The following is a 23,419-nucleotide window of genomic DNA, read 5'->3' as shown; positions in this document are numbered from 1 at the left end:
AATGCAAGGGAAATGCATTAAAAACTTTTGAGTGTTAATATATAGGTTTTATTTTATCTTTTTAATTTCTTTTGCTTAACCAAATAGATTATGTAGTTTTGATTAACTGGCCATGAAATAGCTCTGCCTACATAGAATTTCCCATGAATAATTGGTTGTGGAGACTTTTGTGTGTGACCCAAATCCTCCCTCAAAACTGAAGTTTGCCCAGCTATTGGGAGTGTTGGCAAATCATGCCTCTCAGCTGATTCTCTCTAGAATTTATTCTCAGGAGATCTAATTAATAACTTGTCAAGCTGATGTCCATCCTTGGGGACAACTCGTATCTGAAGAATGGCCAGTGAAAGGTATTAAAACTCCATACTCCTGCCTCAATTTAGGGCAACTCTGAAGGGTCACCCCTGCTTCTCAGCTCCCCCTTGAGATTAGCTGAGGTATTTGTTGTGACTGCCTCACATCTCAACTCCCTTTATCCAATTCAGCTTTTTCGCCACAGTTGTTGGCTCCTAGGATTTTACCCAGTTAAATGTTCTCTACACAAATCTCTATCTCAAATCTGCTTTACAGGGAATGTGGCCTCAGACAGGTTTTCATTAGGTTCTGGACATAACTCTCATTAGTCATTGATATGATTCGGCTGTGTCTCCACCCGAATCTCACCTTGATTGTAATTATCCCCGCATGTCAAGGATGGAGTCAGGTGGAGATCATTGAATCATAGGGGCGGGTTCCCCCTACTGTTCTCCTGGTAGCGAATAAGTCTCACGAGATCTGATGCTTTTAAAATGGGAGTTTCCCTACACAAGCTTTCTTCTCTGCTACCATTTAAGATGTGCCTTTGCTTCTTTTTTGCCTTCTGCCGTGACTGTGAGGCCTCCCCAGCCATGTGGAATTGTGAGTTCCTTAAACCTCTTTCCTTTCTAAATTACCCGGTCTTGGGTATGACTTTATTAGCAGCATGAGAACAAACTAGTGCATTCTGTTCTATAAGCCCAAGTCGGATCACAGAGTCCCGCTTTCTGTTTTTTTTTTCTAGCCCATATTTCTACTAAAACTTGACTCATATAGACTTAAAACAAAATAATTAAGCATGGCTAGTATTTATTTAATATTTTATACGTGTCAGGTACTGTATTTTGTAACTTACCTTTTAATAATCTTTCCAAATCTCTAAAAGGAGAATTCTGCTCTTTTATGGAGAAAATAAGGATGGCTCAATCTTTTGATTTTTATTACAAGCTTTATTTTGTATAACATATAATAAACTAAAAATATTGAAAGTTTAGAAACCATCAGCACACAATCGAGGTGATGGAAATATACTTCACCTCCAGTTTCCTGATGCCTCTTTATAATACATTTCTCTGGCCCCTCATTCCTGGCCCTTAAAAACCACCAAACTGCTTTCTGTCACTGGACAGTAATTTATACAGTCAAAAAATGTATATAAATAAAATTTTACACTATGCACTTTTTTGTCTGACATTTTATGTTTTTTTCTCTGCATGTTTTACCTCTAGAGTCTGCCTTGTTTCACTTAGTATAGTTATTTTGAGATTCATTCATGTTATAGTATGTATCCATAATTAATTCGGATAAAGCAAGTTAATTCATTAATGTATTGATTGATATTTAGACTGTTTCTAGTTTGGGCTATTATGAATACATGTGCTATGAACATTTGTGTTGATATCATTATATGAACACCTACTTTTATCTCTCTTGGGTAAATACCCAGGAGTGCAATGGCTGAGTCTTACGGCAGAAGTATGTTTAACTTTTTAAGGGACTCTTAAACTGTTTTTCAAAGGTTACACTTTTTTGTATTCCCATCAGCAGTGTATGAGAGTTTCAGCTTCTCCACATCCAAGCCAGTGCTTGGCTGTTATCAGTCATGCTAATCTTAGCTATTTAAAAATAGATAGTGGCATCTCATTTTGGTTTTAATTTGCATTGCCCTAAGCATTAATTATGTTGAGCATATGTGCTTATTTACCAAACAAATGTCTACTTTGAAATGTCTGTTCCAGTCTTTCACCCAAGTTTTAAATGGGGTTGTTTGTTTTTCATTATTAAATTTTGAGCTTTTAAAATATATTTTTGATGCAAGCCTTTCATCAGATATATGAATTGCAAATATTTTCTCCCAGCCTGCAGCTTGTCTTTTCAGTCTCTTAATAGATTCTTTTGAAGAGCAGATTCTTTTTTTTAAATTTGATGAGTTCTTCTTATCAATATATTATTATATAAATCATGCTGTGGGGTCATATCAAAGAAAGCTTTGCCTGACTCAAAGTCCCAAATGTTTTCACATCTTCCCTCTCCTCTCCTTTGGGAACTGAGATTACACGTAAATTCAGTTACTTGAAATGTACTGTCTACTATTGCTCTGTTCATGTTTTTTAAAAATTTATTTTCTCTCTCTATTTTATTTTGAGAGGTGTCTATCTTTTCTTCTTTAATGACTAACGTGCTATCAGCCTACCATGTAGCTGGGACTACAGCCGCATGCTACTATGCCCCGCTAATTTTTGTATTTTTAGTAGAGATGGGATTTCACCATATTGGTCAGGCTGGTCCTGAACTCCTGACTTCGTGATCCACCTGCCTCGGCCTCGCAAAATGCTGAGATTACAGGCGTGAGCCACTGCGCCCAGCCTCCTTTAGTGTATCTTGCATGTCTCTATTTTAGAACATATAGAATACTGTTTCAATAAGCATTTGAATGTTCTTAACTGATAACTCTGGCACCTTGATTTACTCTGGATCAGTTCTGACTCAGTGATTTTTCTCCTTATTATGAGCCACGTTCTTCTGTCTTTTGTTGTTACTGTTGTGTCTCTGCTAAACTGTGTCTGGATGTCAGATATGGTGACTTTTATCTTATTGAGTGCTGGAAGTATATATAAATATTCTTGATCTTTGTATTGGTATGTATTTAAGTTTAGTTGGAAAGAGTTTGACTCTTTTTGGTCTTGCTTTAAAAATTCATTAGGTGGGATCAGACCAGTTCTCATTTTAGAGCTAATCACTCCCAACTAGTGAGGCAAGATCCTTCTGGGTATCCCTGGGAATCTTGAGGTGTTTCTGGTTTGGCTGATAAAATAAGCACTATTACTGGACCTTGGTGAGCATGTGTACTGTTACTTTTCATCTTATCTGGGTGTTGTTTCCCCAACCGTAGGTACTTTTCTCTAGGCCTGTCCTAACAATTCCTTAGCTATGTACTTTAGGGGGACCCTTTGCAGAGCTCTGGAGTTCTCTTTCTGTGCAGCCCCTTCTTCTCGGAAACCTTGTCCTGAGAGCTCATGTCAACATGGTTTCTGTGGACTCTCAGCTCTGTCCCCTCAGCTCAGGGAGAACAATGGGCTCCTCTTGGGCTTTTCTCCTGTAGTAGTGGGCTGGAAAACTTTCTCCAGGCATAAATTAGGGCAGTTGATAGGCTCACCTTGTTTGAGACTGACTTTACAGGGTCTTGCAAACTTTTGTGGCATACATTTTGGCCATTTTTTTGGTTGTTTCAGGAGGGAGAGAAAGTCTAGTTCTTGTTACTCCATCATGGTCATTGCAGAAGTCAAACTAACTGATATTTATCAATACAGTCTGTTGCTACACATTGAACTTGCTTAAGATAATTTTTAGATGGCACAGAACTTTCTGTCCATTGAATGAGACTCTCTGCTTATTTTGCAAGTGCTCATTTGTATGGAGACATTTGTATGGAGAAACTTCAAAAAGTTTGTGGAAAAATGAAGTTAAAAGATAAACATTGAAAATGTGATCTTCGGTTTTCATCCCTAAAGAACTGATGGTCCTGGGAACTTAACAATGTCAATGCAGTCTCTTATACATTATTAACTTAAGAAAAATGGGTGCCCTTTCCACATTTGTTGAGATTGGGAAACAAAAAGAAGTCAGAAGGAGCCAAATCAGAGCTGTAAGGTGGATGCCTGACAATTTCCCATTGAGACTCTCACAAAATTGCCTTTGCTTGATGACAGGAATGAGCAGAAACATTGTGGTGTTAGAGGACTGTCTGCTAAAGCTTTCCCAGGTATTTTGCCCTAAAACTTTGGCTAACTTATTCAAAACACTCTCATGATATGCAGATATTATTGTTCTTTGACCTTCCACAAAGTCAACAAGCAAAATGCCTGGAATGTCCCCAAAAAACTGTTGCCGTGACCTTTGCTCTTGAGTGATCCCCTTTAGCTTTGACTGGACCACTTCCACCTTTGGTAGCCATTGCTTTGATTGTGTTTTGCCCTCAGGATCATACTGGGAAAGCCATGTTTTATCTTCTGTTACAATTCTTCAAAGAAATCCTTCAGGATCTTGACCCTAGTTCTTTAAAATTTCCATTGAGAGCTCTCCTCTTGTCTGCAGCTGATCTGAGCACAACACTTTTGGCACCCATGCAGTGGAAAGTTGGTTCAACTTTAATTTTTTAGTCAGAACTGTGTAAGCTGAACCAATTAAGATGTCTATGATGTTGGCTATTGTTTGTGCTGTTGATTATCAGTCCTCTTCAATTAGGGCACAAACAAGATTAATTTTTTTCCTTGCAAATTGATATGGATGATCTGTCCCTGTGGACTTCATCTTCCACATCATCTCGTTTCTTCTTTAAAAAAGCTGTCCGCTTGTGAACTACTGATTTCTTTGGTGCATTGTCCCCTCAAGCTTCTTGTAAAGCATCAGTGATTTCACCATTCTTTCACTCAAGCTTCATCATAATCTAATGTTTGTTCTTGCTTCAATTTTAGCAGAATTTACATTGCTCTGCTAGGGGCTCTTTTCAAACTAATGTCTACTCCTTCTTACTGTCTCAAACTAGATCCTGTTCAAACATGCTATAATAAATTAGTATGAGTTTATTTTGCTGCCAAAATTGAAACCTTTGCATAGTTTTTTTCATAATATACATTTTCCATGAACTTTTTAAGGCCTCTCATGTATCCACAGGTAGAGTGCCTTACCTATTCTGACTTCAGTCAATTATTCAAGACCTTTCCTTGTCAGTGATACATTAGAAAGGTAGAGTATTGAAAAATAAGAGTAGCTTCTGCTGATTAAGAAATACTATATCTTTTTCTACTTCTTTCTTTTTTTTTTTTTCTTTTTTTTTTTTTTTTGAGACAGCATCTTTCTCTGTCACCCAGGCTGGAGTGCAGTGGTGTGATCTCAGCTCACTGCAACCTCTGCCTCCCAGGGTCAAGTGATTCTCCTGCCTCAGCCTCCCGAGTAGCTGGGACTATAGGTGCCTGCCACCACACCCAGCTAATTTTTGTATTTTTAGTGGAGACAAGGTTTCACCATATTGGCCAGGCTGGTCTTGAACTCCTGACCTTGTGATCTGCCTGACTCGGCCTCCCAAAGCGCTGGGATTACAGTCATGAGCCACCGTACCTAGCTTTCTACTTCTTTCTTATTATTTTCCTCCTCTCTCATTCCTATATTCTCTCCTTTCTCCTACTTTCCTCCCCACTCCCTGTTTCCTTCCTTTCATCTTTCCTATTTTCAAGACTTAATATTTCTTGAACCTCCGATGTTATCATAGTATGTTATTTGTTTAATTTTCACATAACAATAATAGTTTAAATACAAATAATATTTATTTTCATCCCCATGTTATCAGTATAACAGTAAAGATGTGGAGAGGCCAGCTGGGCATGGTGGCTCAAGCCTGTAATCCCAGCACATTGGGAGGCCGAGGTGGGTGGATCACGAGGTCAGGAGATCGAGACCATCCTGGCTAACATGGTGAAACCCCATCTCTACTAAAAAATAGAAAAAATTAGCTGGGCGTGGTGGCGCGTGCCTGTAGTCCCAGCTACTCGGGAGGCTGAGGCAGGAGAATAGTGTGAACCCTGGAGGCAGAACTTGCAGTGAGCCAAGATCACGCCACTGCACTCCAGCCTGGGTGACAGAGCGAGACTCTGTCTCAAAAAATAAATAAATAAATAAATGAAAATAAAATTAAAAAAATGATGTGGAGAGGCCAAACCAATGGCTCTTATATCCACGTTCTTTCTTCTAAATGATTTCACCTTAGTTTTGGTCTGCATCTCTAACCATAGCTAGTTGCAGCAGGACTTCTATCTGGCCTTGCTGCTCTCATTTTTGGACCTCCTCACTGAAATCAAATTGATCTTTCTAAAATGCAAACCTGGTCTTAGTATTTTATTACTTAAAACCCATTGGTGGCTTTCCATGATTTATGGAATAAAGTCAAAATTCCTGTTTTTGCCCATGTTTCTGTGTGCCTCTCATCCCTACATTTACTGATTCCTGTGTGCCATACATTGCCAGTTGTCCAGAGTTCATTCTCTTTTTGTACTTGGGAGGACTTCTGCATCCTGCAACTTTTCCCCTGAAACGTGCTTGGAAAATACCTACTCATTTTTTTCAGATTCAGGTTAGCTTTTTACTTCAGTTTCTTTTCCTGAAGCTTATACTGACTGCTCCATATGGCTTTGGGGATTAGCTACTCATTCCTTTGTGCCCTTTGTAGATACACATTTATCATGGAGTCTTTTTTTTTTTTTTTTTTGAGACAGAGTCTCACTCTGTCACCAGGCTGGAGTGCAGTGGTGTGATCTCAGCTCACTGCAACCTTTACCTTCCAGGTTCAACTGATTCTCTTGCCTCAGCCTCCCAAGAAACTACAGGCGTGCACCACCGTGCCCAGCTAATTTTTGTATTTTTAGTAGAGACGGGTTTCACTATGTTGGCCAGGATGGTCTCGATCTCTTGACCTCGTGATCTGCCCACGATGGCCTCCCAAAGTGCTGGGATTACAGGCATGAACCACCGCTCCCAATCAGTCATGCAGTCTTTATACTTACTTGTTTACTTGCCTGTGAGCTCACTGAATGCAGGGACTATTTCCTTGTTGCTCTAGCACCTACACCAGTACCTGGTATCCAGAAGCTGTATGCTAAATGTTTGTTGAGTGGCTGTTTGACTGAATGATTGTACTCCTAATTAGTAGATAGAAAGCCATGAACTTCCCAGTTCATCATTCTTTGTGCTCAATTCTGGTTTCTTTATTGTGTTCAAAAGAGTTCCTTAGTGACATAAAACTATGGAGCTAGTATGTCAGCTCATTTAAGCAATGATTGGTTTATGTATATAAGAGACTTCAATAATTATATATTTTTATTTCAGTTTCAATAAATGATCAATTTATTAATTTTCTCTGTTTTGGCTTATTGTTCACATTTAATATCAAATAAAAGTGTTTTACTTAAAATTATTCATGCCAATTATGACAGTTAGGTGAATATTACTTTGATTTACATTCCAGTAGTAGTTTTGGTTGAACCCTGAATATGCTAAGACGTCCCTTTTCTTTTTTCTTATGAACAGGCTACTGTGTTTACATATATTATTAAAATCTTCTTTGAAAATACGAAGAATGTTACATTTCTTATATTTAGTTCTCTGTGCTTCAGAATTCCTGTGATACTTGCACTTAAGTCCTTCTGAGCAGTTGATGTTGATATTTATGTGGTTAATTTCATGAAACGTGGTGGTTTTCATTTCTATCATTAATTTATACAGGAGATAGACTGTTTTCCAGGTGTAAGCTCAGTCATATAATTAGAAAATTTATAAGCAGAAAGGAGTTATTTGGTCTAACCCATTTATTCTACAGATAGAGAAATTAGAGTCCAGAAACTCTGTCTTCTTTAAAGTCTTACAGGTATTTAAGAAAAAAGAATAGACTTGAGGTTTCTGTGCTCTGAACCCAGTGATCTTGACACTGTAATGATCTTCATCCATATTATTCACAGAAGTAAATATAATCACATATTAAATAAGAAACAAAAATACTAAGGAGATATTATACTGAAAAATGAAATAATATTATCTTAATTATTTTGATCAGATTCAATCTATAGCAGCTTGAAGGCTAATAATTCCAATGATTCTCTGAATAAACCATTTTTCTAATAAGATTACAGGTTTTAGTAATCTAATTATTTTGACTGATGCAAATGTTACCCCGCCAGTCTGAAAAATGTGTTTATTTATATGTCATAAAGAATAATTTATTCCAAAAAGGCTAATTTTCAAAATATATGTATCTTCTGAAACTGTATCTATTTTTTTCCCACGTTTTCTAAATATATTTTAGAGGGCATTTGTAGATTTTCATGGTGCTGAAAAATTAAGGTATAATGGTCTCATGAAGGAGAATAATGTCATTTAGACATTGTAATTTTGGAGGATCACAATACTTTTTGGAATGCGGTTGTTGCAGCACTGGTCACTTATACTAATTATATAATAACATACTATACTAATGCAATAATATACCATATGAAATTATTCAGTGGTAAATTTGTCTTAAATCCTCTAGAATACTGCAAAGAAATAGTTTATATAAGAAAGAGTACCATAGCAGATGTGAACACAATATTTCCTATTTTTTTCTTCTTTTTTATTTTTTTGAAGACAAGTTCTCACTCTGTTGCCCAGACTGGAGTTCAGTGCCATGTTCATAGTTCACTGCAACCTCAAACTCCCAAGCTCAAGTGATCCTCTTGATTCAGCCTCTGAAGTAGCTGTGCCTATAGGTGTGCACCACCACACCGGCTAAGTTTTAAAATTTTTTATAGATATGTTGCCCAAGCTGGTCTCAAATTCTTGAGCTCAAGAGATCTTCTCACCTTGGCCTCCCAGAGTGTTGGGATTACAGGCATGAGCCACCATACTCAGCCAATATTTCTTTTCTAAAAGACATTTTCTAACATACTTCTCATTTTAACTAACATAATATTCAAAGTGTAGATCTGAGAAAGAGATAGTGCCTGCAGATCTGGGATCCTACATGCTAATATTATGGGATGCATTCAGATTTGATCAGCAGATATTCCATTTATTCTAGAACACCACCAGCAGAAGAATGTAATTACGTCTATCACTAAAACTTTGTGTCAATACAGACTACTGTATTTGTTATCATAGATGGTCCTTGGATGGCAGCCTTAAGCAATTTTAAACCTAGACAGGTGATGTACTTTTTCTTCTTGGATAATTTTCATGGTTTTATCTAATTTGGTTGTAACTAATGTGTTTAATATGGCTTGCTTGTTTTTCAAAAAGTTGTTCAGTATCCTTAGAACTCAGTGCTGATTTCTTTTTCTAGCAGGCCTTTTATATAGGACATCTCACTTTCTCCTGGCTCTCTACTACTAGCATGAGGTCTCTGAAAAATCAAGACAGCAAAATAATTTGTTATAGAATAGCCTATGTAGAGGGACAGGGGAGGAGTCATATTCCAAGAGGGAAAGACCTTTGAGCCAGGCTCAATTTGTAGAGGCTGTTGAATGAAAATGAGAGAGAGAGAATGCACACTTTATTGCACTATTAAAGCAAAATTCTGACAATAACTTCTAAAAATGATTCAACTCTTATACACTGAGAATATGACAGACCTTCCAAAAGTATAATTTCTTACATGAACGTCCAGGTATATAAGGAAAAATAACTATTTCATACCAGTATCTCCAGCCGCCTTTATTGTTGGTTCACCACATAGGTTTTTATCAGAATCGCAGAACATTAATTTTTTAAAGTAGCTACCATTACAACTAGCTTGAGAAGAACTTTCTTTTTAATAATTCGACCCAGATGCATTCTAGATACTCCAGTGTTATGAATCGATGGCTTCATGAGGAGCCGCTGTTGACTCATGCTATCTCTGGACACACTGAAAGGAAATGTTTTCTTACACCTGTTTTCCTCCTGCTTTTCCTTGGTAGGACTTAGTTCCTTGGCATAGTTCAGTATCAATGGCAGTCATAGAGAAGTGTTACAGAAACCCAGCTTATTCCAACTTGTGAATTATTTGGCACCCGGGAACCAGGTCTTACAATCTTCAACCCACTTTTTCCTAACATGGCCCCTTTTCTGAAATGTTTATTTATATATGATGTAGGCCTGGGGAAAGGACATGGACTTTCAAAGAAAATATTCTCCAATAGATCTCTCAACTCCAGAGAACCTTCTGACTAAATCTGAAAGAATTCCACTGTGCTCTGATAACATCCTTTAATAATGAAGGAAAAGATATTTTTCCCCCAGGAGGATTTTGTAGTGAAAGAGATGACATAATTTTTTTAAAAAATGTTGTTTATAATCTCATTTGTTTTTTCATTTGTGGGGTGTGTCTTAAATCCTAAATGGTACATCCTTTTTAAAATACTTCTAGTAATAAAATGTTTCTGAAGTTATGTTGTAAGTATCATTGGACTATGTTTAATAATGTTAAGTTGATCCCACTTCCCCTGACATTATATACATAAATGCTGAAAGTATAAATTTACATATACAACTTCATGGAACATTTTTCTTCCAAGTGTGCATTTGCTAGAATTTGCATTGAAAGGTTTTGGAAGGAGCCTGTTGGTATGAATCCTGTGTGAGCAACACTCAGATTTGTTGCATACTGAACAGCATGCTAAATCTCACTTCACAATCTTAGATTTCTCATCTACCATCTTGAGCTGAATTTAAAATGTAACTGCAGTTTATTATGTCACCTGTTCGTCAAACACTGATGCAAAGCTTAGTTTTCAGTGTGAAGAACCCATGACTAGAGAAGGGAAGAAGAAAGGGTCAAGCAGACCTCATTAAAGAGTGTATGGGCAAGAAAACACATCAGATGTCTTGATAGGTTTTTTAAAGTCCTGTTAGACTTGTCATGATTTCCAAAACACTAAATGCCATCTAGTATTTTGGACCCTCCAAAATTACAGTAGAATATTATTGTGGGTCATCTTAATTGGAAATATACAGGAAAATCCTGATGATTAATGTAGACTAGTGATAGCTCTCACACATTTATATAACCTATGTTGAAAAGAAAGAAGAAAGGCAGGAACGAAAGAAGGAAAAAGAGCGGAGAGAGAGGAACAAGAAAACACGTGGATTTGTGGAAATGAAAATTTTTAAATTACTAACTTGCAAGAATGGGTAAGAAAAATACCGAGTATGAACATAAATGCTTTCAATTCCGTTTGTCTCTTAATCCTTCTCAGTCCGTGGCCAGTTTTGAAACTTGGTGTAACTTCCTTGCTTTATTCCTCCCTCCCTTGCTCCCTCCATCCCTTCTTGCCAGCCTCCTTCCCTTCCTCTCTCCTTGAGTTTCCTTCTTCTTTCTTGTTCCCTCCCTCCCTCCCTCTCTCTTTTTTTCCCTTAGTTTCCCCGGAAGCACATATACCAGCCATTTGAATGCTTTCTGCTCATAGATACTGCCAAGCCCCCTCACCCAGACTGCTGAATAGATTTGGTAGAATGGAATGAGAAACATAGACTTTGTGTCTGTGGCGGCCACCTCTGATGTTGCAGACTTTTGCCGTGATTATGCACTCCAGCCGAGGGACGCTAGAGAGGTTGAAATTTCAACTGTGGGATTTGTCATTTTGGAATTTGCAGAAATGTACTGGATATGCTAACAGCAGCCTGGCTAGCCTCCACTTCACAAGGAAGTATTTAAATATACACGTGTAATATGAAGAGAATTGCATTAGATCATAAGGGATGAATTATTTTGTAAATGACTATACCATCAAATACCATACCTGATATCAATCATCTTCATCAGACAGTATCTGTGTATGTAAGTAGATAAACAAAAAAGCAGGAGTTTATTTCTCTCTAATGTATCCTTGACTCTCTAGCAGTGACCTCTGAAATGTCTCTTCTGATCCAGACTTGTTTGAATCATGTGCAACATTTTACATTTGTCTTTTCTCTGCAAGTTTTTTTTCGTTAAGTACCATAACATATTGAACCAAATAGTTTTGCTTGCTTTCTATTGATGACACATGATTTTGGCTTTTATCTTCAGTGGAAAATCAATGTGTCACACGGAGTTCACTAAGAAAAAGGTATGGGGCCTCTTTGTAATTCTTTGTCAGATGATTGCTTTATCTTGATTTATGTCTTCAAACTTTTTCCCATTCAGCAGAAAATATTGTGTCGCTATCTGTGAGAGCAAAGCGATCTATACCAATTTATGCTCTAAGTGTAGCCTCCTTCCAGAACTGCTTATGGAACATATCAACTCACTATAGATTAGGGACATAATGGATTCTTCTTTCTTAAAAGTGGCAGATTGACAATTTTAGTTCATATACAAGCTTTTATATTAACATTAAAACAATATTTCTATGTAAAGTAAAATATTGTAGTTGATTATTATTCGAGGGCCTCCCAGAATTTCAAGGTCTGAAAATAAATTCAGTGTTCCTGGTGGTAACAAAATTGCCCCTACTTCCTTGTATCAGGACTGCCATTTGGAACTGCTGGGGAAGCTCTTTTCAGAAATTGTTTTCAAAACAGCATTGTTGCCTTTTGCCAAACTGAAATTTGGTTGTAAACTTTTGAAAACTAGTTCCTTGGAATGGAATTCAAGTTGTCTTCTAAGCAATTTTTTTTAACTCAAACATATATTCTATCTTGCTTTATTATGTCGCTATTTGTGTAGGAAACATATTTCTATTTTTACCATTTTCAATTTATTTACATTTACATTTACATTTGCGTGTATATATATACACACATACATACACTTTAAGTTCTGGGATACATATGCAGAACTTGCAGTTTTGTGAAACAGGTATACATGTGCTGTCGTGGTTTGCTGCACCCATCAACCCGTCATCTACATTAAGTATTTCTCCTAATGCTATCCCTCCTCTTTCCTTCCTACCCACTGACAGGCCCCAGTGTGTGATGTTCCCCTCCCTGTGTCTATGTGTTCTCATTGTTCAACTCCCACTTATGAGTGAGAACATGTGGTGTTTGGTTTTCTGTTCTTGTGATAGTTTGCTGAGAATGATGGTTTCCAGCTTCATCCATGTCTCTGCAAAAGACATTAATCCATCCTTTTTTATAGCTGCATAGTATTCCATGGTGTATATGTGCCACATATTCTTTATCCAGTCTATCATTGATGGGCATTTGGGTTGGTTCCTAGTCTTTGCTATTGTGAATAGTGCTGCAATAAACATATGTGTGAATGTGTCTTTATAGTAGAATGATTTATAATCCTTTGGATGTGTACCTAGTAATGAGACTGTTAGGTCAAATGATATTTCTAGTTCTGGATCCTTGAGGAATTGCTACACTGTCTTCCACAATGGTTGAACTAATTTACACTCCCACCAACAGTGTAAAAGCATTCCTATTTCTCCACATCCTCTCTAGCACCTGTTGTTTCCTGACTTTTTAATGATTGCCATTCTAACTGGCGCGAGATGGTATCTCATTGGACCAGGGGTGATGAGCTTTTTTTTTTTTTTCTTCGAGACAGCCTCACTCTGTCACCCAGGGTGGAGTGCAGTGGCACAATTTCGGCTCACTGCAACCTCCACCTAATGGGTTCAAGCAATTCTCCTGCCTTAGCCTCTTGAGTAGCTGGGATTACAGATATATACCACCACGCCTGGCTAAAGTTTTTTTGTGTGTTTTTGGTAGAGACAGAGTTTCACCATAGTGGCCAGGCAAGTCTCAAACTCCTGACCTTGTGATCCACTCGCCTTGGCCTCCCAAAGTGATGGGATTACAGGCGTGAGCCACCACGCCCAGCCTATGATGAGCTTTTTCTCATGTGTTTATTGGCCGCATAAATGTCTTCTTTTGAGAAGTGTCTGTTCATATCCTTTTCCCACTTTTTGATGGGGTTGTTTTTTTCTTGTAAATTTGTTTAAGTTCCTTGTAGATTCTGGATATTAGCCCTTTGTTAGATGGATAGATTGCAAAAATTTTCTCCCACTCTGTAGGTTGTGTGTTCACTCCGATGATAGTGTCTTTTGCTGTGCAGAAGCTATCTTTAGTTTAATTAGATCCCATTTCTCAATTTTGGCTTTTGTTGCCACTGCTTTTGGTGTTTTAGTCGTGAAGTCTTTGCCTATGCCTATGTTCTGAATGGTATTGGCTAGGTTGTCTTCTAGAGTTTTTATGGTTTTAGATCTTATGTTTAAGTCTTTAAACCATCTTGAGTTAATTATTTTATAAGGTGTAAGGAAGGGGTCCACTTTCAGCTTTCTTCATATGGCTAGCCAGTTTTCCCATCACCATTTATTAAATAGTCAATCTTTCCCCATTGTTTGTTTTCGTCAGGTGTGTCAGAGATATGTTGTATATTTCATGGTACAATGCCTTCTGTCAATGGGGAAAAATAACAAGCATATATGGGATGAATGAAGTCTGCTATGGTTAAGGTTAAGAATATTTACTGATCCTTGAGTTCAGTCTCCAGGAATGTTGGAAATAGAGAATAGAGATAATGGAGATAAAGAAAAGTTCTGAAAATGACACTTCCCATAGTGTCAAAATTGTGATCTATTGGAGAATTCTGTGATACATCAAAATCTCTGTTTATACTGAGATTTGTTATTGTGTATGAGCATATCTTTATCAGGTGTAGGCTATTTCTATACTTTCATGTCTTTAAATCAATGTTTCTATTCACATATGTATATGTGCAAATAGAAGCATGTTAATATTATATATATATTTTCTGTCATTACCATGATTGCTATGATTATCATTAGCATGTATTATTAGTGTGACCGAAGTATCATCAGTATCAGTTTCTTTCTCACTGCAGTGCTCCTGTAATGCTTCATTTCTACAGAGCCAACCTACACCCACCGTTTCCCTGACTATAACTTTACCTAAAGTATAAGCCCTTATAAAGCCATGAAAGCCTACCAAGAATTGTCATGTGCAGTACTTAACTACTTGTTTTGACCTCTAAGATTTTGCTCTCCTATATTTCTATCCCCTGGCTTTCTGATATTTCATGTGATTATATTTGAAATTTTAACCTTGCTTTTCTTTTTGGAATCTCTGATATCTCTGCTGCCACAGGTAATGACAGGTTCCTCTCTAACTGTTGGTGTTATCCCTGGTCAGATTATTACTGATGACAGAAGTAGATGTTTTACGTGGATTCTCTCAATATCAGAAACAAATACAGATATCACAACTCAAAAATGACAGACTGATAACCATTATGAACTTAGATGCAACATTCTTAATACAATATTAGCAAATTGAGTCTAGGAATATTTAAAAATGATAATGTGTTTTAACCAAGTGGGATTTATCTCAAGTTGGTTTCAACAACTGAAAATCTACCATGCTGACAGAAAAAAGAAAAATCACGTGACACTCTCAATAGATGCAAAAAAGGAATTTACAAAATGTAACACATTTTTTAAATTAAAAACTCCCAGCAAACTGAGGATAGAAAAGTACATTTTCAAACTGATTATGTGTTTACAAAAAATCTATAGCAAACATCTTACTTAAAATGGTGAAAGCCTTAATACTTTCTACATAAGATTATGAAAAATGCAATGATGTCCTCTCTCCCTAGTTCTTTAAAGTATTGCATTCAATATTAAATAAGTGGAAATATATACCAAGTTCATTGATAAATATTCAATACTTATGAGATGATAATTCTCCTGAAATTGATCTCTAGATTCAGTGGAATTCCCATGAAACCTTATAGGTCCTTTTGGATAAATTACAAAACTGATTCTAAAACAGGGAGAAAGAAAGAAGGGAAGGAAGGAGGAATGGACAGAAAGAAGAAAGAAATAAAGAGAAAAGAAAAGAAAATAAGAAATAAGTGACACCCAAGTTGGGAAGAAAGAAAAATACTATTCTCACGTGATGTAAACATATACATAGAAAATCCTTAGGCATCTGCAGAAGTGTGCTAGAGGTATGAAGTGAATTTAACAAAGTTGTAGGATGAAAGATCAATAAATAAAATCAATTGTGTTTCTATACACAATCAACACCAATTAGAAAATAAAATTATGTAAGCAATTTAACTTATAATAGCCTCAAAAATAATAAAATAATTCAGAATAAATTTAATAAAAGGTATGCTGATCCAAAATTTCTAAATCACTAATACGAGAGATTGAATAGGTAGAAATATGTATCAAGTTCATTGGTAAATATACATGTCATACTTATTAGATGATAATTCTTCTGAAACTGATCTCCAGATTTGGCACAATCCCAATCAAACCTATAGGCCTTTTTGGAGAAATTACAAAGCTGATTCTAATTTTTTTTTTAAATGCGGAAGTCCTAGAATAGCCAGAGCATGTTTTAGAAAGAAGAATAAAGTTGAAAAACTTTCCAAATTTCAAGACATATTGTAAAGCTACACTAACCAGTACAGTAAACTTACTGGCATGAAGAAGACATATATATCAGTGAAACAGAATAAATAATTTAGAAATATATCCTGCCTTACATGGCCAAAGTTGCCAAAATAATTCAATAAGGAAATCAATGTCTTTATAAAGATGGTACTATTAAAATTGGATATTAAATGGAGAATATGAACTTCAGAATTACCTCACACCATATCCTCAAATTAACTCAACATGTATTTTATACATAATGTAAATATAAAATGTATAAAGCTTACTGAATAGGAAAAATTTTTAATAATCTTACTATAGCTAAAAATTTTTTAGATAAGAAAAGGATGGATGAAAATGGAAAAAAATAGTAAGTTGGACTTCATGAAATTAAGACTTTTGCAATTTAAAACATAGCATCAAAAAATGAAAAGGCAAACCACAGATTGGGACAGAATAATTTTAAATATGTCTGATAAAGAACTTTCATCTAGAATGTACACATAACTAAAAAACTAAATAACAAAACACAAATAACTCATTTAACATAATATTTTGACCTAAATGGGGCAAATATTTGTACAGATATTTTAATTTAAAAAGAGATGATGTCCAATACACAAATGAAAAGATACTTAACATTACCCGTCATCAGGGAAATGCAAGTTAAAACCACATTGAGGTACCACTGTACACCCACTGGAGTGGCTGACACGAGCAGAACTGACCATACCACATGATGTGAAGAATTGCTATTCACACCTGGCTAGTGGGACTTCAAAATGGTACAGACATTTTGGAAAGCAGTTTGGCAGTTTCTTTTAATGTTAAACTTAGTACTGATCATATAGCCAAATAATTCCACTGCGACTCAAAATAAATAAAAACATATCCGTACCAAGCCTCATCCTTGAAGTTCATAGCAGATGTGTCCATCAACTTGTAAATGGATAAACCAGTTGTAGATGGAGTACCACTCAACAATAAAAAGGAGCAAACTGATACAACAGCAATATAAATGAATATCAAAAGCATTATGCTCAGTGAAAGAAGCTAGACATGAAAGACACCAATGTATCATTCCACTAATAGGATACTCTAGAAAATGCAAACTGTAGAAACAGAAGCAGATTAGTGGTTGCCTGTGTTCAGGAATGGAGAAAAGATCAAATGCAAAACAGCAAAAGAAAACGTTTTGTGATGATGCAGATTTTCTGTATCTTGATCATGATTGTGGTCAAATGATGATATTCATCTGCCATAACCCATTAAATTGCACATTGAAAAGGGTGAATTTTACTGTGTGTACATTATACTTAAATGGAGCTGTAAATATGTTTGGAGCTTATCTGTGAACATTAGTTGCAGAGCAGGAGTTACTTTTATAGAGTGGAAATCTGCTGAGTGCCAACTTGAGAAGGGTTGAAAAAAATTAGAACCTTCTTCCAACACATTTCAGTTAGAACACTCTTAGGATGTCGTTACAGCTGCGCTCTCTATTGGAGTCTCTGATGAAATCACATGTCTGACGATCTCAGCATGCCTTTAATCAACAGAATATACACGTGTTTTCTTTTTTTACTATAAAGGATATACCAAACAACTTTTTCAAGACTTTACTTCAAAAAGGCACGTAGTTTTGCAACATTTTTGGTAAGTCTTTAATTATTTCAAAATGAAAAATTGAAAATAAAATGCAATTATTTACTCAGGCCCCCCCAAAAAAGGTCTGTACGGGGAATGCATGTGGTGTGTGTGTGTGTGTGTGTAAGTGTGTGATTTGAAGAATTGAAAAAATTTTAGTGGGGTTTTGTAGCATCACTTTGATAGCATCCTGTAATTTTGTATTGTGTTTGAAATAAAAATAAAGTGAATACACTGATAAAAGAATTTGAAAAGAATTTGCATTATTGCCTAAATTATGTGTGGTTTCCACAGTGGCATGAATCGAGCATCTTTAACCTACATAACAATATATCAGAAGTATTAGGTAAAAAATAAGTAAACTAGTATAACAAAGATAAATATTTCTAAAGTAAAATTATAGCTTTATTTTTTTTTCCTGAAATGTTTTGAGGAGATATTTACACCAAAAGATATTATCACTGATCAATGAAACTTTTTAAGAATTTGCTTGTGTCCCACCAATATTTGATTACATAGTGCTTCTGTGAGTTCCATTTCATTAATTTAGCTTTGACAGGAGAGAAGGCAATGGCTCTGCAGCCTCTCTCGGTGTGGCATGATCCTGGTTCCGCTGGCTGATCTCTATTAGAACCATGGCCTTAATCATGCCTTTCATGCTTCTAACTTGATTTGCATTTGTTGTGTGATCCAAATTTATTCTCTCGTTTAGTCACTTCCACCCATAGAAAAGCAGGTCTTTTTCATTTCTCCTTCACCATTGCCCCCATTTTTTCTTTTTGTCCTCCCATGATGAAAAACAAGACAGAAAACAAACTATAATAACAACAGACACCTTTTGTCTGTGGTCACCAATGCATTGTAGCACTAAACGTTGTTCAAAATCTCTAGATCTGACCTCTATATCTGCTGTTCCCAGAGTTTTTCAATGTGTTCTCTAGACTGCTGTGACCCACTGACAGAAAGTCTAGCTATATTTAATTGAAAGTTATTACTGTCTGATATGGTTTGGCTGTGTCCCCACTGAAATCTCATCTTGCACTGTAGCTCCCATAATTCACATGTTGTGGGAGGGACCCAGTGAGAGGTAAGTGGATCATGGGGGCAGTTTTCCCCACACTGTTCTAGTGGTAGTGAATAAGTCTCATGAGATCTGATGGTTTTATAAGGGGAAACCCCTTTCGCCTTTCACTTGGTTCTCATTTGCTGTTTGCCTGCTGCCATGTAAGGTGCGCCTTTCGCCTTCTGCCGTAACTGTGAGGCCTCCTCAGCCATGTGGAACTGTGAATTCATTAAACCTCTTTTTCTTTATAAATGACCCAGTCTTGGGTATGTCTTTATCAGCAGCATGAAAATTGACTAATACACTCACTGTCCATGAATGATACTCTGTTAGCCCATTTGCATTGTTATAAAGAAATACCTGAGGCTGGGTAATTTATAAAGAAATGCGGTTTATTTGGCTCCTTGTTGTGAAGGCTGTACATGAAGCATAGTACTGGCACCTGCTTCCAGGGAGGGCCTCAGGAACCTTCCAATCATGGTGGAAGGTGAAGGGAAACCAGCATATCACATGGTGAGAGAGGAAGCAAGAGAGACAGGGAGGAGGTGTCAGTCTCTTTTAAACAACCAGATATCGCATGAACTCACAGGGTAAGAACTCATTCATTACCAAGAGGACAGCACCAAGCCATTCAGGAGGCATCTATCTCCAACATTGGGGATCACATTTTAACGTGAGATTTGAAGGGGACAAACATCCAAACTATGTCAGATACCAAAGCTGACAATGCTTAGGATCTTTAGCTGTTCCAGGTTCCGGGAAAAGGGAGAGAGTTAGCTTCCCTCGTCTATGCTCTGCTACTCCATATTATATTAGTAATTATTGTTCTCTAAAGGTTCTTAAAAGCAAATAAACAAATGCAAGGCAAAACATATAAAAGGCAAGGCAAAACATACGAAATGCAAGGCAAATGCATTAAAAAACTTTTGAGTGTTAATACATAGATTTTATTTTATCTTTTTAATTTCTTTTGCTTAACCAAATAGATTATGTAGTTTTGATTAACTGGCCATGAAATAGCTCTGCCTACATAGAATTTCCCATGAATAATTGGTTGTGGAGACTTTTGTGTGTGACCCAAATCCTCCCTCAAAACTGAAGTTTGCCCAGCTATTGGGAGTGTTGGCAAATCATGCCTCTCAGCTGATTCTCTCTAGAATTTATTCTCAGGAGATCTAATTAATAACTTGTCAAGCTGATGTCCATCCTTGGGGACAACTCGTATCTGAAGAATGGCCAGTGAAAGGTATTAAAACTCCATACTCCTGCCTCAATTTAGGGCAACTCTGAAGGGTCGCCCCAGCTTCTCAGCTCCCCCTTGAGATTAGCTGAGGTATTTGTTGTGACTGCCTCACATCTCAACTCCCTTTATCCAATTCAGCTTTTTCGCCACAGTTGTTGGTTCCTAGGATTTTACCCAGTTAAATGTTCTCTACACAAATCTCTATCTCAAATCTGCTTTACAGGGAACGTGGCCTCAGACAGGTTTTCATTAGGTTCTGGACGTAACTCTCATTAGTCATTGATATGATTCGGCTGTGTCTCCATCCCAATCTCACCTTGATTGTAATTATCCCCGCATGTCAAGGATGGAGTCAGGTGGAGATCATTGAATCATAGGGGCGGGTTCCCCCTACTGTTCTCCTGGTAGCGAATAAGTCTCACGAGATCTGATGCTTTTAAAATGGGAGCTTCCCTACACAAGCTTTCTTCTCTGCTACCATTTAAGATGCGCCTTTGCTTCTTTTTTGCCTTCTGCCGTGACTGTGAGGCCTCCCCAGCCATGTGGAATTGTGAGTTCCTTAAACCTCTTTCCTTTCTAAATTACCCGGTCTTGGGTATGACTTTATTAGCAGCATGAGAACAAACTAGTGCAGTCTGTTCTATAAGCCCAAGTCGGATCACAGAGTCCCGCTTTCTGTTTTTTTTTTCTAGCCCATATTTCTACTAAAACTTGACTCATATAGACTTAAAACAAAATAATTAAGCATGGCTAGTATTTATTTAATATTTTATACGTGTCAGGTACTGTATTTTGTAACTTATCTTTTAATAATCTTTCCAAATCTCTAAAAGGAGAACTCTGCTCTTTTATAGAGAAAATAAGGATGGCTCTGAAAATGTTAGCATTAGGGGAAGTAGGGTGAGGGACATAGGGGGCACTTTGTGTTATTTGTGCATTTTGCTATCAATCTAAAATCAGGTCAAAATAAAAATTAAAAAAATGGGTAGTAGAAGCAGGTTGTTAAGATTTTCAGTGTGACTCTAGAATTTTTTTGTTTGTTGTTTGTTTTGGAGTGTAGTGGTAAGATCTCTGCTCACTGCAACCTCCACTTCCCAGGCTCAAGCAATTCTCCTGCCTCAGTCTCCCAAGTAGCTGGGATTATAGGTGCCCGCCACCACACCCAGCTAAGTTTTCTATTTTTTTTTTTTTAGTAGAGATGGGGTTTCAGCATGTTGGCCAGTCCAGTCTCCTACTCCTGACTTCAAGTCATCCGCCCGCCTCAGCCTCCCGAAGTGCTGGGATTATAGGCATGAGCTCCCACTCCTGGCCCAAAGTTCATATTTTAACTACTAACCTAAATTATTTTAAAAACAAAAGCCTCCTTGGACTCAAACCAGGTCAGAGTGACATGATCATGTGCCTGTTTTGTGCAGGGTGAAGTGAGATTATTATCTAGGAAATAGCTGAAATGTCTTGTTGTGGGCATACATATTTCATATAAATTCTAAGCTTCATATTAGCACTTAGATTATAATTATCTAAAGAATAGAGAACAATTTCATATAATTTTCAGTGTATCAGGCGAATCAAAAGTATACATACAAGCATGCAGATGAATTTCAGTGAATATAGTGGTGACAATGCTCAACAGAATATGTGTCCCCCACCCAACCCTGCTTCTTGCTCTTTCACTGTCCTAAAGATAGAACAAAATGGTTCAGGCATCCAGCTTGTCCCCTCCACACTTCACACTTTTACTTAATAGCAGCTTATCTTTAACACTTTGTCATCTTTAAGATGTTGCTAATTCTTTCTGGTAGATCCCAGGACTGAGGATGAGGAAGAATGATTTTATTTAAATAAAGTTGCTTAATTAAAAAACACTTTTTTTAGTTTTAAAATATTTTCATTATTTTATAAAATTTTTGTGGGTACATAGGAGGTTTATATATTTGTGGGGTACATGAGATGTTTTGATACAGGCATGCAGTGTGAAATAATCACGTCATGAGGAATGGGCTTTCCATCCCCTCAAGCATTTATCCTCTGAGTTAAAAACTATTCAATTGGCTGGGCACGGTGGCTCACGCCTGTAGTCCCAGCTCTTTGGGAGGCCGAGGTTGGCGGATCGCCTGAGGTCAGGAGTTTGAGACCAGCCTGGCCAACATGATGAAACCCCATCTCTACTAAAAATACAAAAATTAGCCGGGTGTGGTGGCGAGTGCCTGTCATCCCAGCTACTCGGGAGGCTGAGACAGGAGAATCATTTGAACCTGGGAGGTGGAGGTTACAGTGAGCCGAGATCATGCCATTGTACTCCAGCCTGAGTGACAAGAGTGAAACTCCATGTCAAAAACAAACAAAAATCAATTACATTCTTTAAGTTATTAAAATTAAACATTGTAAATGATTTTTTTCCCAAAGCTTTTTCAAAGAAAAAAAAGTAGAAACAAAGACACTTTCTACTGATTTCCAATATGGTGACTCTGTATTTCTAGCATGTGTTAAGGTGAAAAATTGATTTTATGTTTAATACAAAACATAGCATAATGTAATGAAAAGCAAGATTGTAATGATAAAGGAAAATAACACTAGTGCTAATTTTTTTCAATTTGAAGCATTGGATTAAAATGAATTAGGTTATATTCCAACATGTTTATATTGAATTTCTTTTTTCTCCAATTGGTTTCTTTTTATTAATGGGGGAGTGTTGCATTTGTATAAGGTTTCCCTATTATATTCAATTGTTTTGAGATGCTTTTAATTTGAAGTTTTTATGTTTTCTTTTTGATGTATACATGTTATGCTTTTATGCTGAATTTGATAATTGGTGCTGTATATGCAAAGCAAATGTAATTTCCCAGCTTTTATTTTTTAAAGCCCTGGGAAGCAACATAATAAAGTAGAAATAGTATCAAGACAGGAGTTAGAATACCTGGATTCTAAAATTTAAATTAAATTAGGATCTAGTGACATTATAGGTGTTCCTTGATCTTCTGATGACCTGATTCCTCAAAAGAAAAATAAAATAATCTATAAATTGTTTCTAATTCTAAAACTCTATAAATCCTATTTTTAAAATTATAATTAGTTGAACTCTATAAGGTCACAAAAATCCCTATTAAGAAACTAAAATAAAATTTTATCATATCTTAAAAATACTCTGATCTTTTTTTATATGCTGACATGAATTCTAATTATTTTTGAGCCCCTAAAAAACATTTAAGATCACAGTTTATGTTTTATTATTGACTTTCAGATAATTAACATTTTACTGATAGATATGAACAAATC

The sequence above is a fragment of the Gorilla gorilla genome, chromosome X, assembly GCF_029281585.2.
Source record: "Gorilla gorilla gorilla isolate KB3781 chromosome X, NHGRI_mGorGor1-v2.1_pri, whole genome shotgun sequence".
In the NCBI taxonomy this organism is placed as follows: Eukaryota; Metazoa; Chordata; class Mammalia; order Primates; family Hominidae; genus Gorilla; species Gorilla gorilla.
This window is presented reverse-complemented; position numbering follows the sequence as displayed.